Source organism: Lineus longissimus, chromosome 17, assembly GCF_910592395.1.
Source record: "Lineus longissimus chromosome 17, tnLinLong1.2, whole genome shotgun sequence".
In the NCBI taxonomy this organism is placed as follows: Eukaryota; Metazoa; Nemertea; class Pilidiophora; order Heteronemertea; family Lineidae; genus Lineus; species Lineus longissimus.
The window spans coordinates 2,945,300-2,963,077 of NC_088324.1; positions in this window are offsets into that span (position 1 = coordinate 2,945,300).

Sequence of the window (17,778 nt, forward strand, 5' to 3'; positions counted from 1 at the left end):
GACATATGCGTGCGTCAGCATACCGGTGAATAATGCAGCCAGGAGTTCATCTAGGTCTGCAGTACCATGTATAAAATGACCCGAGAAAGAACTTTATGTCCTTCATGCTTTCCTTTGTTTAAAAGCTTAACCGCACCACGGACTTATGTGGGAGTGATCACGTGATTTCTGCAAGCACACTTGTTCTGCATACAGCCATTGATGACGTCTCTGTCCATCGTATTTATCAAATCATTCATCTCTGCCTGATCGTACCCAACCGACGAATAAAGCTGCTCGTATTTGTCTGCGAACCTATCAGCAATTGAATGTTCGTAATTGGCGTCGTCTATTTTGTTTGGAGTTGGTTTCCTGCCTCCCTTATACTTTGTTAACCATTTTCCAGAAATCTTTATCATCGTGTAAATGTGCCTCGGCCATATGCATTTGTCTCTGCGCGACATTATGTTGTTTTAGTTCTTTTATAGCTAAGTGATATCTTACTCGGGTCGTTCTCCTGATATCAGCAACCGCTCCGTTTCGCGGACTCCCGGCATCCTTCCACATGGAGTGCCAGAATATGGCACGTTCACGCACGTCTTTAACTTGATCGTTCCACCCTGGAATGCCTCTGTTTTGGGTGTCCTTAGGTTGACCTTGAACAGATATACATTCTAAACCCACGTTGACGCATGCTTTAACAATAATGTCATGAACATAGTCGATTTCGGCTTTGGGGTCTTTACACATGAAGTTCCGGCAACTTGACATCCCGATAGGGAGGTTTATTTCATCTAACTTATTATCTAGACATGTCTTATACGCTTGAAAATCGGCAGCTAATGCCCTATTCCAGTTCACGACCGGTTCATTTCTCACTTCTGCTCAATTGTCCGCCTCATATTCAATACTTATATCCGTTGTCAGCAGCATTGGGGAGTGGTCTGACAGGTTGTCAATCTCGTGACGTACTTCGCATGTTAAAACGTTCGGGACCATACCCGTAGACACGAAAAAATGATCGATTTTGGACCGGGCAAAGTTGGCCTTGCTTTCAAACGTGTAGTCTACATTTGGCCCGCTACTTGTAGAGATAAGCGACTCGTTGCCTATGAACCCTTCCAATATTTGGGTATTTCTACTGATTATACGAAGTCTGTCCACATTAAAGTCACCACCGAGAATAATGCTGTTAACATTTTCTGTAGCACTGTTATCGGGGGGGGGGGGGGGGCTCCATTACTGATATATTCTGGGGGTTTCAGTCTTGGGGACTAACTCCGGGATCAAACAGGGAAGAACATCCACACGAGATTAAGGTGTTATACGTACTCTTTTAGTCATCCAAGAGCGAACTTAAGATGGAACTCCCGCTGCTAAGGGAGAGGCAGTTTTATACCCAGGACCCAACCAACCAGGAGACAGGGAATGAACCGTAATGCACCACTGCGCCACCGCACCACGAATACGTCACTGCGCCACTGCACCACGAATTAAGGAATTAATACCGAGCTGGCGGTCATTGGTTGTATAATCAAGACCGCTCGGGTAGACCGAAAATGCAGTCCAAAACCCGAGGCGCTTCGCCGAGGGTTTTGGACGTAATTTGAGGTCTACCCGAGCGGTCTTGATTATACAACCATTGACAGCGAGGTATTAATTTCTATTCTAAAAGGTTTCAAAATTAAACAAATTAAATACGATTTGAAAGGTATATATGTTCCGTTTTCGTCAAAGAATGATCCAGCCTGGTGTCCGGAACTCCGCCATATTGTTGCTTGTGAAGATGACGTCACGCAGCAAGGGAGAGTCCTCGGGTATCCTCCCTACTTCACAAATCTCAATATCGGGGAATACTTCAAAATCTCGTGTTCTTGACATTGTTTTGTGGGGCTGAGTCGTTGCTTCTTGGTGAAAATAATTCGTCTGCTAAAATTCAGAATTTTATACCTACCCAGGCGGTCATTGGTTACGATACCAAGACCGCTCCGATCAAAACGAGGCGTAATGTATTTTGTATTAGAGACAATGATATACTGTGACTAAGGCCTTTTAGAATACGCCACCAATCAGGAGGCCAGCAGCGTACTGCAATGCGCCGAGTCAATGCGCAAAATACGCCACCAATCATAAGGCCAGCAGCGTACCGCAATGCGCCGGGCAATGCCGCAGTCAGCTCAAATCCCCTCACCTGTACCTATTTGGGTCCTGCATAGAGCCTACCTGTCCGTTAACAGGAATGATGCAAGGTGAATACATTGAAATACAATACGATTACAGCACATCGTACGCTCATACTTTGTATTGCTTCAATGTATTTATCAACTTTATCTTCGCCAGGCATGTACGCATTCATTATCAGACATCTGTGATTGGCATGTGCAGCGATGACCGCACATATTCGCGTTCAGTCCATTTTTACTGGTATTACCTTAACCTAAATACTATTTTTCAAAAGTATAGCAGCGCCCCCGTATGGTATCCCAATGAGTAACTCCGTTTGGTTCATGCCGCTCACCCCATAACAACAACATTTATCTAATTCCCTCTCAAAGCTAAGAAGCCCGTCGCTGAACTGCCAATGCTCCTATATTAAAACAAAGTCTGACTCGTGTAGTAACTTTTGGATGTAATTCATCCTGCCGGCCCAAGGCCTTGAGAGTTGTAGGTTGTCACTATCAGGTTCATAACAAGCTTACAAATCAAAAATATACATGTATTGTTAGCTCACCTCTTAGCAGAGGTGAGCTTATCCCATACCGTGGCGTCCGTCGTCCGTCGTCGTCGTCGTCGTCGTCGTCGTCCGTCGTCGTCCGTCGTCCGTTAGCAGGGCACGTTTCGTAACTGTTAGAGCTATTGAGTTGAAACTTGGTACACATGTACCCTTATGTAATGACACCTTGGAGACTAAGTTTCAATCCGATTCGTTTCATGGTTTGGCCACCAGGGGGCCAAACATTAAAAGTGAAAATATGCAATATCTCCCTTAATAGTAGTCAGGAAATTTTGAAAAAAATATGGTAGGTACTTCTAGCAAAGGTGCATCATATATCCTCCGGGTTTTTGATTTGACCTCCTTTTCAAGGTCACATAGGTCAAATGGTGTAAATTGGCCGTTAGGATGTAACGATGGCACGTTTCTAAACTGCAATGACTATTGATACCAAATTTGGTACACATTTACCCCTTAGTCAGGTGATCTCAGGGACCAAAGTTTGGTCCAATATGATTCACCACTTGACCACCAGGGGGCAAAATCCCAAAACCTTAAAAATTTGATTTTTCCTTAACTTCTTGCCCGATTGCCACTAATTTGATATCATAGGTACATCTAACCACCATACAGTATATGTCACACAGGTTTTTAATTTGACCTTCTTGTCAAGGTCACAGAGGTCATATGGCATAAATTCGCCGTCAGGCAGTAACTATGGCACGTTTCTTAACTGCAATGACTATTGATCACAAATTAAGTACACATGTACCCCTTGGTCAGGTGATCTCAGGTACCGAAGTTTGGTGCGATCTGATTTGCCGTTTGGCCTCCAGGGAGGGGGCCAAATCCTAAATTCTTCAAAATGCCATTATACCTAGTAATGACTTGCCCGATTGGCACCAATTTTATATCATAGGTACATCTAATTCCAACAACCATTCAATGTGTCACCCGGGTCTTCTTTGATTTGACCTACTTTTCAAGGTCACAGAGGTCGAATGTACTGTAAATTGGCCATTTTGGGGAAATTGTAATTGCTTGGACCTACATCAAACCTAACTCTACATGACACAATACCATGCTCTTTATCCATCTTTCCTCCACATGAGGTGAGCACAATGGCCCTGGCCATTTTTTTATTCATTATCGGTTTTTTTCTTTTGCTTCATCGGCATATTGTATTTTCTAACTCTTACGCCCTCCGGCCATATCTGTTCATCGAATAGCTTACTAAACTCGCTCTTCGCTACCGTAAGCCTGAACGATTTGAGTACAGCGTTTACATATGAAACACACTTCAGCTCCCGAATCTCACATTTGAGCCCTTCTACAAATTCCCTCATATCGACATCTGTTGTATCCTTATTAAGTCTGTATACGAAGAGGTCTCTATCTGGTTCAGGACCACCTTTTACTTTCGATCCTGCTTTCCCGCTACCAGTTTATATGAAGCTTTGTATTTTTTTCTCTACACGTATCGACTTCTTCTGTTCGTAGCGTGATAATGAAAATCCGTCGTCGGTCACAGCCGACTGGTTTGAGCCACTGCTCCGGATCGATTCCTTACTATTCGTCCGTCTGAGATTATGAACCGCTGGGACCGTGAGGAGCTTGCCGGCACTCACGTCTTTTTCTAGCACTTCCTTTATGTTAGTAAATTTCGTCTCTAATTCGTAAAGCCTGTCTGCCAACGTAATATTATTTAGGTCTTCGGGGGGGGGGGGGGGGGTCTCGGGATTTCCGACAACCTCAGAGTCGAAATCATGATTTTGGGAGTCTTGCCACATTTTTCCAGCTTTCTCAGAGCAGTGATAACATCAACGACATTAGCTTCTTCTTCTGATCTTATCGAAGAGGTTTTTCGACTCTGCCAGTTGCCGATTATATCACCGATCTGCAAATCCTTGTTCCATAGTTTCTTTCTAGCGATTTTGATTTTATCATTTGTAAAGAAGCCCACTGCGGCATTTTTTACATTTTGTATCGTGCCAGTCTGCATTCCAAAAATGACATAATGTAAGAACCGGGTCCTCGATATATTTTTCATCGTCATACGTGTACCAGCTGTTCTGTTGCGTTTCACACTCATTCAGTTCACCACTGGTCGCACTTCGCATTTCGTTTTCCCCGATAAAGCTGTTTTCTGATTGTTCGCCGTCCTGGCGGGTCAGTTTCGACGCTGGACTGCCCAATCCGTCCTGCGGTGAGCGCTGATAGCCTGATAGCCTCGGCGTGTGCGACTTCTCACTTAGGGACATGTTGCGGAACGATTGCTTGGCGATGTAGTTAGTATACTAATACTACGGCTGAATGTATATGCAAGCCAATGTACGTATGTACATGCACATGCGTATAGAGTGCTATTGGACCTATACAGAGTCTTTTTTCCCAATGTCCAAAAAGACACCGCAATTTTAGGGCAGTCTGACGATGGCCCCGAAAACTTTCCTTACGAATGCACTTTTACCTTATAGTCTCTTATTTCGACACACGGCGTATTCCATTGAAATATGAGATGATTTTAAACACTATTAGCCGGAGCGAAATTTCGAACCAGCCGCCATATCCAGTGACGTCATCATCAGTCAATTGTATATTGTCATTGCAAAGCATGTGGTACGTTAACCAAGAAATGCAATAAATGTAATGAAGTTAAATACTAAGTAATGGTGAGTTCGCTAAAGATGGAAATAGAGGTAGCTGTAGATCATGTTGGAACGCTGGCTACAAAGTTTACCTTAATAAGAGTGGTAATACAGACAGGTATAAAGTGAGAATTGGTCTTAACCGTATTTCTAAAGGTGAGTGTACTGGTAACTCAGACATGAAATCATCAGACTTGAAATCATCATTTAATCTAGGTTGCTCGGACCAATTCGTCAGACAATGGTTAGATTATCAAAGATCTATTAATCAAATAATTGAAGAAGAGTTGGATCATGTATTACCAATCAAGGAATTGAAATATTACACTGAACTGTGTTTCTCTTGGTTTAACATGAGACCCATGGATAAGACAGAAAACAGACAGAAGGGTGCTAAAATAGACTGGTAGCTATTTGAGGAGCAATTAGACAGATCAATTAATTTTATGAACAACATGATGAATGAAAAATGGTTCGAGCAAAGCTCTCGTGACCAAAATGCCGTATCAGATTGGAAAAGAATCATTTACCAGTATTTTGGGGATTACCCTGATTTTTAGCTTAGCTTTATGATTCATGATTTTAAACTTAGAAATGAATACTGTATTAAGAATGGCTTAATCAATGAACTTTCAAAGTTATGTTATGAAACAATTGAACGTTTTACTAGTTTTTATTCTACATATCTATTAATTACACCAGAAGACCTAGAAAGAACCTTCATGTGTAAGTATTATTTATCTAAATAAATTAATAGAACCTGGGGATACACTAAAAGACCAAAGAATTGGAAAGAAAGGCTAGAACAGTTTTATAAAGAGATAGAGGAGCTAGAAAAGAAAGAGGAGTCGTCAAAATATGAAGAAAAACCATCATAAGATGAGGCATCAAATAATGAACCAGTAATAGCACCTATTGTTGATATCAAACCCCTTGTGATCCAACCACCTATTGTGATTAAACGGCCTGGTTCCAGATCAGTTAGATCGACCTTCAGTCACAAAGCAGTGCTTGGATCGAGCGAAGCTCTCATGACAAAGTCAGGATATACTAATGCTACAGACATATATATCAATGCTGCTGTTGACTCTAGTTTTTCGCATTAATTAAATGGAAGACAGAAGTAGGCTTTATCCAGATTTAAATCATCAATATATGATCGATGAACAGAAGTGACGAAGTCCGACTTAAACTCTCATGGTTTGAATCCTCATGATTTGAATCCTCAGGGTTTCAGACTTAATCAAATCAGTGAAGTTAAAAAATTATTTGAAGCTGAGATTGAATGCAGACGAAAAACATTTATGAAATACAAGAAAGCTTTTGACGTTATTACTGGGTTTAACCTTGCCCTACATTTAACAAGTGTGGCTACTGGCTCTGCTGGTATTTCAGCAGTAGCAGGAGTCATCACTGCTCCAATAGGTTTTGCTTTGGGTGGCGTGACAATAGCAAGTGCCATTACATCATCACTACTAAGTTTTCAGAAGAAGGTCATACTTAGGAAAATTGAAAAACATGAGAAGATATCACAATTGGCCATTTCCAAACTTAACACAATCAATGATTTGGTCAGTAAAGCATTAACGGATTCGTTTATCTCTACAGAGGAATTCAGTTTAATCCTCAAGGAGAAGGAGAAGTACATTTCCTTGAAGAATGCCATTGGAAAGAAACAAAAGAAGGCTAGTTCTGATACCAGTTTTGACGTAGAAACCCTCAATAATACTTTTTTAGAGGAAGGGAAAAAACTAGCACAGGCAGAGATGCTACAGAAATTAAAAAGCAAGTAATACATCATCAATATTATTATTATTTTAATTTACAACAAACATTGCCTTCATATTTTGATGCCTCATATGTTGAAGCCTCAGCGCCACCTTATTCACTTTAATAATAACAAATTAAGTAAATGAATATTATTGAAAGGATGTACAATTTCATTCATTTAATAGAGTACTTTAGTTTAGACTGTATTGAAGACCAGGAGTTAAAACATACGGGAAAATCCCGCTTACCTCGGCCTCAACCTGATCGATAATTCCCAAGTTTTATAGACCAGTACAATGAGTATGTGATTTCAATGGAACAGCTCGAGGTATTACATACGAGTATTGCGGTTCGGTGTCTTTGGAAGATCGCCGTCGCACCCGGTGTAGGCCTATTGTGTCATGCAATTGGCGTGCTTTACTGTGACGACACTGTATTGGATGTTTGCTATTGTCAGTCGACCGACTCATCAGTTTCAATGTTTCTTTACACTGGCTGAGGCGGTCTAACCGTGTCATTTCATGCAGGCCTTTTTGTCGGCTTGGCTGTATGAATGTGGCTGGCAGGGAATAGGGTGTACTATAAATATTCGTCGTTAGAATTAGACATGTGTTAAGGGCACACGTCCCATGGCACCAGTCAAATGTCACGGAATTGTGTTGAAATCGCCAACATCAACAGACTTAGGACAATTATCAATTCTTATTGTGACACAAGTACCGTTGACAAAACACAGAAAAAGACGCAAGTTCGCAAGAAAAGAATATTTAATACTTTACAATAGTCATCAACATCAGAGAGGGGCATAAACTCGAGACCCTCGCCCTCTTCTTCCTCTTCAACAACTAGATCATTGATGTCTATTTCTACATTATTATTTTGTACTAATCTGCTCGCTTGCCAGGAAAGGCGAACTGCTTCCTTGGTAATTCGACCCCAAGCATGGCCTATCATACGGAGGACCTCTCGACGGGAAATTGGTGGGCATGCGCATGTCCCATCCTCTACTGTATTGCCCACTTTGCAGGCTTTCCATATTGCCCTTTACCTGCATTTAACTGCATACATGATTGTCAGGTCAATGGGTTGCACGAGCGATGTACAACCCCCTGGCACATAGTCCATACGTCCACCAAGGTCCCCAACAGCCTCCTGGAAGTGTTCATTTAGGTAGGCCGGGTATCTATCCACAATAAGGAGGAATTCTTCCTCATCATTAACAAATTCAACCAGTACAGTTTCTGTCCATTGAATCAATGAATCAATTCATGCCCATTTGGATTTGAAGTTACCAGGAATGAAATTGAAACTTTTTATAACCCAACGCTTGTGATGAAGAATGGGAGAAAGTAAAACAAGTTTGTGTGCTCAGCGCGGGTATAGGTCGATACAATTGTGAACAATAATGCGTCAGCTATTGTTTACACGATATTCGTTGGACATCATGTAATGAATACGATATTAATCACACGGCATTCGTCATTTGCCATGGTAGTACAAGCCACACTCACCGGTACATTCTCCGGTGCATGTTCCCTAAGTTCAGCTACGACTGCCCCATGTTTAACCAGTCGAGGGAAGTTCACTTCAGCTAGGCCTTTGTTCCCATCAGCCGCAATTAAAAGGGTGACTGTGCATCCTTCCTTCAGGTTTCCTCTCGATGTTTCTATGTCGACGTCGCGGTTACCTGTGTTATCCAACGAATGATTAGGGGGGAAATCATATCGCACAAAAGTCTGGTTCATGTTAAATAGGCGTCGTTCAGAATGGTTCCTCTCTTCCACTCTTCGTTGAATTACATCCCGAAAGTCAGCTACCAGCTGAGCAGCGTTTTCAGGAATTTTCTTAGAATCCCTTGTGCATCTTCTATAGCTGATGCGATGTCTGAAATATGAAATGACCAGTTTCAAAGAAAAAAGGAAATGCGGATGTGGGAGAAGTTTTAAGTGCTCTAGGAGAAGCCGCATAATGGTATCCTAAAAACATGAATACCATTGATTATCGATTTGTCCATCACTAGTCATACTGATGGTTAACATTTGGCTACGCGGTAGAATATCATGAATCAGTGAGGTTGTTGTTTTCAATTACACCAATAAGTAGAAGTAAAATGTAACATTGCACTGTTTATTCACATTTCAATCAGTGGTGTACTTAATGTTCATTTTCTTGACATTTCCCCTCACCTTTTCATAAAACGTTCAAGCCAGTGCGGAGAGGCTCTGAAATCCAAACACCGAGGTCGAGACATTTCCAACTGCGCCCTCTCATCTCCAGGGATATTGTCCACCCATCGTCGGAAATCCCTACCGGCTTGGTCCTTTAAGTCTTGTACAGAGACTGGCAACCCAAAGTCTCTCCTTCTACGATACCATCCAACTGTGGAATTTTCGATTTCTGGCCAAATACCTGAAATGATAAAAGCTTCTGTACCATGAATGCAGTAGGACAACACATTTTATCAAACAGTTCACATTCACCTTACCCGACCCCCCCCCCCCCCAAAAAAAACCCAACAAAATTCAGAGTTCAATTCATGCTGTATACTGTGTACGCATCCACAGAAGCCACATGGCTAGCAAAATTAGGCCTTTGCCCTGGCGTGTACAATACATCGTAGGTAAACAATAGTGTGGTTTCGCACCCTTACGAAATACGAAAACGAAGCACGAAATGCGTACCACGTCACCAATTTTTGCTGACTTCAATTCGTAAATAGTATTACGCAGTTCGCTACCGCAGTTATTTAAGGGTAATTCCCAGTGGCAAAATGGATCGGAGATTACGGGTCGGCTGAACAGCGCAGTGCGAATTACCAAACGTGTTTGACATAATCAATGCATGTGTGAATAGAAGTCGCAGTCCGTCTTTGGTATAAAAGAGGCACGAGGATTTTTCAAATTTGTCGTGCCCTTTGCGTAGAAGTGGTAAGTACGAATTAGTTTTGTCACATTTCTAAATTCTCTTCAAGCAACACCGGCTTTGAGGTAAAACACGACAGCAGATGCATATGTGGTATAGGCTGTGCACTCCTGGCCAGACAGGGTGGCCTTTCTATTTTTGTGAAGGTGTATAAAACACAATAAGGTTCTGAACTGACCAAGCCCGCCTGTGGTTTCTTTCCCTCTCGCCTTTATACATGTGTATCTTTCTTTGAATTTTCTGCAATTTCCGGGTTTCAGGGAGCCTTCTTGCCAAAAAAAAACATGGCGCTAATCGGAACGCAATTCAACAGATCGTTAGATGAAGTGATGCTCCGCGAAGTCGTCGCCAGGAAAGTCAACATAGCAAAAGGGATGTCAGCAACGGCTGAGTGGCAAGGGGTGACAGACGCTGTAAACCTCCACCTTCGAAAGGAACGAAAGAAGGTGACCCTCAGACAAACAAAAGACCGGGCCAAACATCTCTTAAAGCAACACCGGCAGGCTGAGAACAAGTCCGAGAAAGCGTGAGTTCACTTAGTTTTCAATTAGTTTGAACTTAAAACATATGTGCATGCAAGGGCGTAGGCGGGGGGGGGGCTGCACTGGATGCACGTGCACCCCCACCCCGATGAGCCATGAGAGTAGTTCCGCCCCTGGCAAGCAAATAAATTGCACCCCTTTTTCTTCTTTCGAACTACAGCTTCGGGACATAGGACATGAGAACGCATAAGATCTTAACTAGACCAGCTGAAGACTGCTTCTGGTGTGGAATCTATGCTGATTTTCTAAATTTTAGTTCCAGCATCCCAAGATGTGCACCTTCCCATGCCCAAACCAGCCTACGCACTTGGCATGTACATGTACCTCTTTTCAAACACAATGAAATTGACTGGTACAAATAAATTATTCAAATCGATGTTTTTTATAAGGATCGATGAACTATTTCTGATGAACGATATGTTACGTCTATCGACATCCTCTTGACTTTGTGGTTCGCACTCTATGGGACCGCCGATGACGTTGTTATTTTTTTCAAATGCAGGAGTGGTGTCGAAGAGGAAGAAGAGGACGAAGTTAAAAAGCTACTGACCGATTGGATGTTTCGAATCGAACAAGGGGTTGACGAGAAACCCAGGACCAAGAAAAAGGATGCTGATGGCAAAAAACTGGAGGCCAAGGGGCTTCTCATTAGGGAAGCTGCTATGAGGGCTTTGAAAAAAGGTCAATACAGGTTGCGCCCTTTTGAGAACACCGACGACAACCCTTTTGAAGGAGATGCCCCCGAAGAAGACGAGATCGCGACTGATCCAGAAGATAGTGCAGGACCACAGCAAACACCTACCACACGCAAGAGAAAAATGCGGTCAGATGTAATCGAGTACCTATCCGAAAAGAACGAAAAGGATGACCGTTTGCGCTTAGAGGAAATTCGATTCAAGGAAAGGAAGTTCGATAAGGAGGCAGAATTGCGTGAGAAAGAACTCAAACTCCAATGAGAACGACTTGAAAAGGACAGTAAGTTGCATGAAGAGGAGCTAAGTTTAAAAAAAGCTCAGTTGGACTTGCAGCGTGAGCAGCAGATGGAAATGACCAAGCTTATGATGGTCATACTTAAGAACCCTGCCAAAAACTAATGCTTTCTTCTATAGCATCATGTACCGCAACTGAAGTGCTGGTAATCCTGTTCAGCATATGTTTGGGCAGTTACAGGGTTACCCAGGTAAGGTTTCATTGGCTAATTTTTCAACTATGCTTCTACTGGTTCTTTTTATAGGTAGTTTTTAAAATAAACTTTCAAATGTTTCGAATGTCCACGATGCACATGAAACATCATTCAGTACTTAACATAAGGTGCAGTACCAATCTCGCTCGTTTGAAAAATTGGCAAGTGAAACATTTCCTTGGACACCCATGGAATGAATACTAACTGCTTCTTTAAAACAAGTGAATGTTGCATAAATTTCACTCTTAGAACTTCTTAAGGTTTCACCGAAGGGGGCGGCCATTTTGCTAGTATTTCAAATTTTAAACTAAGTGCAATTCCTTTAAATAGAAGTGAAGGCACATTTAAAGAATGGGAGTCTGTTTTCTGACATATAAACAACATCCTTGAAATGTGCATTCACTTCATTTTGAAAGAGTTCTACTTGTTTTACATTAGAAGTTAAAACAAATCAGCCCTGATCAACCCTTAAAATTGACAAATATTTCTGATAGAAACAATTTTCCAATACAGGAAATACATGTATAACGTTCCTGATTGTGGCTGCTTTGTACTGTTGCTTCACTTATAAAATGTAATGAAATTACAGAGCGCCATGAAGTCCCATGTTGATGATGATATCTATCTTTGTTAATTATCAATAAATGTCATTACATGTAATTCACACAACAGTCCATTTTGTTTCTGTTCTGGTACGAGTGACCGAGAAAACGTTTTCCTAAAAAAACTGATTGCTCAAATACTAAGCAATAATTGGGCGGGAAAGGTTTGCTAGGTCACCCTGTATCCTTCGCTTGAACAATTCACCCAATATAAATTTCGAGTTCGGGTGGTTGAACGTTGAAGTAGCAGGAAGTGACTGAGCCATACAGACATGTATGGCAGTTAACGAGTAAACCGCCGACAAGGTAAAGTTAGCGACTGGCTGTAAGAAAACTTTGAGGTTTTTTTTTAAGTCCAGGAAGGCAAATTGCTGAATCAGTTTACCAAATTGCCATTCAACTGCCTCGCGCACTGATGACATGGCTTTGTTGAACTCGAGCTGGTTCTGATCATGCGCGTTCCTGTATGGAGGTATGAGAAAGTCCCTAGTAGGATAGGCTGGGTCCCCATATAAGCAGAATGGGTCGTGGTTTCTGTCCTCCCATTGCCCTTGTTCAAGCTGTTGCAGAACACCACTCTGTGTCAGCAAGAAGCATTCGTGTCTTCGACCTTCAATTGGGCCAAAGAGGTTGGCGATGATCCCATCTGGTGACATTATGGACTGAAATTTTATCGCATGAATCCTCTTGTGGCCGTTTTAGCATATGCGCTGGAGGTGCGTCGGCCTGCAGATCGGTCTGACTGTCCCATCTATGAATTCGAAGCCAATGCAGTTGCGTAGAGCTCCTTTATCGTGTATCGCATCGGCGAATTCCTGAAATCTGTTGACAAGCCAGGGTTGATTAAGATCGGTGAGTTTACCAGAGAAACTGTAGTATATGAAGTTGAGTACAGACGAAACGGTCACAGAGAGGGTAGATTTAGTGTGTAAACTAGGTTTATAGGCCACCGTAGACAAATTCACTGTAGTGAAATATGACATGCATTTATGGATTCACGTGGTTTATATGTTCACCCTTATAATAATGTTGTAATAAAGATCACTTCGCATGTGGAGTCACAAGAAGCACGTAGTTCCTCTTGCGTTTGTCCCTGTGGGCTCTAACAGGAATCTGGTGTTTTAGTATTGATGTTTACAAATGGTGCCGTGACCAGGAACAATGGGACCTGTGGAAGTCTGGAATTAATTCAGAAAAATTGCTTGCCGCTGCTATTGAAATTGACACGTCTGACCCACCTCACATCACAATGGATATAAGTAAAGTGATCGACATCAGTAGATTCAATAATCTCGAGCAACTATTACATGTTACTGTCTACGTTCTGAGATTCGCACGCATTAGCCGGGAGACACAACACATAACCGTAGGAGAAATGGAACAGGCCGAAACTCTTTGGGTGAAAGCAGTTCAATCTTCATATTTTTCTGAGGCCTTGGATTACTTAAATCAGGACAAACCAAGCGGACGTATTCCGTGTATTGTGCAACAGTTGAATGTTGTGTTAGACACAAAAGGTGTTCTTCGTGGCGCGGGGAGATTAGGTAATGCTGTGTCACTAGACAGTAATGCGCGTAAACCTGTGTTGTTACCTCGGAAATGCCACTTTACTAGACTTGTGATCAAAAGAGCGCATGCGCGCGTTCTTCATGCTGGATTAGGTTCAACCGTAGTTGCTGTGCGAAAACGATATTGGATTACTGCAACGCGGGCAGAGGTTAGGTCAGTGTTGAAATCATGTGTAATCTGTAAACGTGTTACCGGCACTGCGTACCGGTTACCACAGAGCCCTGATCTACCCGAATACCGTATTGATACGACCAAAGCGTTTAGTAACATTGGTATGGACTTCACGGGACATCTTCTAGTGAAAGATCGCGATGGACATGTGTTCAAAGTTTACGTGTGTTTATTTACATGTTTAGGCACTAGAGGTGTAAACCTTGAACTGGTCAATGATTTGAGCGCCGATTCGTTCATCAAAGCATTCAGAAGGCATTGTGGCACTTATGTTGTTCCAGATAGGTGTTTCTCCGACAACGCAACTAATTTCAAGTCGGGAAGTAGTGAAATCGAAAAGTTACTAAGGCGTGTGGCGAGTTCAGAAGTGCAAGAGCATTTTATTGCAAAGCGCATTAGATTTGATTTCATACCGGTACAGTCCCCCTGGTGGGGAGGTTATTGGGAACGTCTCATAGGCGTAATGAAGTCAGTACTAAGGAAAGTGTTAGGCCGGGCATTGATTAGTTTTGAAGAAATGTACACATTGATCAAAGAGGTTCAGTCCGTCCTAAACAATAGGCCATTGACGTATGCAAGTGGATCAATAGAAGATCCCAAACCTCTGACACCGTCAATGCTATTGTTTGGCTACGAGACTGATGAGTTGCCACATGAGTTGTTTGATGAAACTGACCCTGATTGGTCACACGTTGGGACTGCTGACTTCATTACGAGGGCAGAACGTAGGCGCGCTCAATTGCACACTCATTTTGTGACAAGGTTCAAGAATGAATACCTAAGCTGCTTACGTGAGAGACACGCTTACCAAGTGCGTAAACATTGTCCAAGTGATGATATCATTAGTGTAGGTGACGTAGTACAGATTCATGAGGACAATATACCCCGTACACGTTGGAAACTAGGCCTTGTAACTGAGCTATTGTTCGGCTCTGACAGTAGAGTCAGAGCAGCCAAAGTAAAAAGTGGGAATTGTTTTACTAGCAGAGCAATTTCGAAGTTGTATCCGTTAGAAGTCAGATCAGAATCTGTTAGACAAACTGTGTTAAGTGAATTAAAGTCATGTGATGATCCCGGGGAACCTGAGCTAAGATGTAGCAAGCGCCCTTCGGTGGCAGCGACGAGAAGCAAAATTGCAGCGCAGTTGGCCGGGGCGGAGGATGTGTAAACTAGGTTTATAGGCCACCGTAGACAAATTCACTGTAGTGAAATATGACATGCATTTATGGATTCACGTGGTTTATATGTTCGCCCTTATAATAATGTTGAAATAAAGATCACTTCGCATGTGGAGTCACAAGAAGCACGTAGTTCCTCTTGCGTTTGTCCCTGTGGGCTCAAACAGGAATCTGGTGTATTAGTATTGATGTTTACAAATTTAGGGTAATTGAAAAAGTTATCAAGAGTCACGAATCGATTGGGATAGGCAAGTCTTGCCAGAAAGATGCATAGTGCAGATGCCCTATCCATAACTGATCTATTACGTTGGACGAATCTCTCAGGAAGTCGAAGGGCATCAGCAAGCCGGAATAGGTCCTGCTTCTCAAATCTGAAGAATGCCCAGCATTGTGCATTTGAAACGTCTGCTATGTTGAATTTTGGTGTCGCTGGGTCATACGTACTCTCCTTCAGACCTGGCAAAAGGAAGAGAAGCACGTCATCGTCATCCTCGCCGGCTAACAAAACATTTTCAACCTCTTCGGCGACCGCCATCTTTATAAAAAGCGCCACCTACAACGGCTACAGCGCATGCCAGATAGATTCGTCCTTCATATTTCGTGTTTTATGCGAAACTCAAAATTGCATGAAGTACGAAGTACAAATAAGAACTCTATTCTCGTGCTTCGTTTTCGTATTTCGTAACGGTGCGAAACCTCACTAATAACTTGGGGCCATTTCATTGAATTAACTGTCGGCTGACTTTCGCAAGTGGTCTATTACGAGCGCATACGTTCGAACCCAGAGCTTCGGCTCCAAAGTATGGTTCCACTGCAAACTGAGTTGATGCCGAACTCGGTAGGCCTACATGCAGTGGACAGTGACATCCCTGTAATTCTAGAGGGTTAGATTCAATAAAAAAGGCGTTCGACGCTCACCGTTCCCCAATTGACGGTACCGTCTCATCCGTCTTCGCCGTTGACATTCTTCATGCGCACCCCTGATGTCATCCTCGTTACGAATCCAGTGGCGGAATGTATTAACTCGAATGTTACGAAACCTGGCAAAGTCAGCGGGAGTACGCCCTCGGTCGTGTACTTCAAGATGAGTCAGCCAGTACTCGTCCATACACAGGATATTTTGCTCCAACGAATAGGCCTGGAGTCGGCGCCTTGGAGGCGCAGTATCCACATCCATCGCCATGCACGTACATGTGCAGTGCCAGGTGACGAATAAAAAGGAAAATAGAATCTCGCCTTGCATTTTTAATTTTAGTCTTCAAACCGTTGCACGCAACTTTCGGAAGCTCAGTCAATGCATGAATGCGACAAAATTATGCGTAAGGCCTCTCGATGCGATGTGGTAATGATCGTTAATGGGAAACGCCGTGGAAAGAATACCCTGTGCTAGAGAAAGGCCCATTTAACCCTGCGTTCATGTAAGACTATTGACAATGGCTATTCCATTGAAATCACTATGTCCCTGGTACCGGTCTATAAAACTTAGAAAATGTCGAACGGGTTGAGGCAGGGGTGAGTGGGATTTTCCCGTAAGTGTCCTTATTAGATAGATTGCCCTAGTAGAGAGGTTTCCGCTATAAGAGATGTTCCACTGTTACACCTCTTAGGCATATTTACCATGTGTACATGATGACGAAAACTTAGATCAATGTGACCGACTTTTCTGGAGTAAATAGGTCAAGGTCGTAAAAAATTCTATGTGGGTCATATCTGAAGAAACTTTCACCGTGTGATCTGTTAAATTAATGTCAATGACTTATCAAAACAAATCTTACAACGTGCCCTTTTCACCTGAACAAGATTGCCAAGGTCACAGAGGTCAAACTATAAATTTTCCCAAATATACTTGTCCCAGGCTGTTCAAATTTGATATGTTGACACCGATTAAGCATCTCTAGGCCTATGTGGTGACCAAGATTTAGGTCAATGTGACCTACTTTTATTGCAAAAGTAAGTCAAGGTCATAGCTCTAGAAAACAAAATCACTGTCTAGTCTTCGAATGAGTGTCATTGATTAATCTGCAAGCATCACAAAATGGTTGATACATTTTGACCTTGACCTTAATATTTCAAACGTGACATGGATCAATATTTATGTAATTACAGCGGTAGCAATATAATCGTTATCAATCACAGGCGAGACATGGCTCCAGGCCATTTCATCCCATCGATTTTGACCACGGCAGAGCAGGCAACAGCTGGTCGGCGGCAGAATAAGAAAAGCTATACGGCAGCAGCCATGCCGGTTCTGTGGTTACTAGGAAAATTCGGAGCCGTTATATTATTCAAGATCTCCATTTTTACCACCATTCTCAGTGAGACTAAAGAAGCATGTCTCGGTAAGCATGATATGATATTCTAAAACACCTCGATTTAGAATACACAGCACTTTACAGTGTAAATGCACTGTGCGCCTTCGTAGCAGCGGTTATGGTTGGCAACCAAAACCGCTTGGGTTGTTGCAAAATGTGGAAGTAGTCAGAAAGTGTAAGCGCATCATG